The sequence below is a fragment of the Echinops telfairi genome, unplaced genomic scaffold (assembly GCF_000313985.2).
Source record: "Echinops telfairi isolate 266 unplaced genomic scaffold, ASM31398v2 ScPeMD7_655;HRSCAF=1070, whole genome shotgun sequence".
Taxonomy (NCBI): Eukaryota; Metazoa; Chordata; class Mammalia; order Afrosoricida; family Tenrecidae; genus Echinops; species Echinops telfairi.
This window is the reverse complement of record NW_022104553.1, coordinates 24,636,673-24,636,918: the sequence shown is the minus strand read 5'-3', so window position 1 is coordinate 24,636,918 and position 246 is coordinate 24,636,673.

Genomic DNA, 246 nt, shown 5'->3' with positions numbered 1-246 from the left:
TGAAGATTATTGTAAAGTCATAGAGACTGATAGAAGAGAGTAAATAAAGACGTCAGACACGTTTCATAGTAGCATGCTCACCTCAGCGGCTCTTTGTGGTCCACGTGGAGATGGGACACTAGAGGGCAGGAGAGAGATTTATTGGTAACCAAGGCTTATATATTTGGGGGGATGTGAATGCCCACTTTTAAGGTGACCAGATGTCCCGCTTTTGGTGGGACAGTCCCGATTTTTAACAATTTTTCC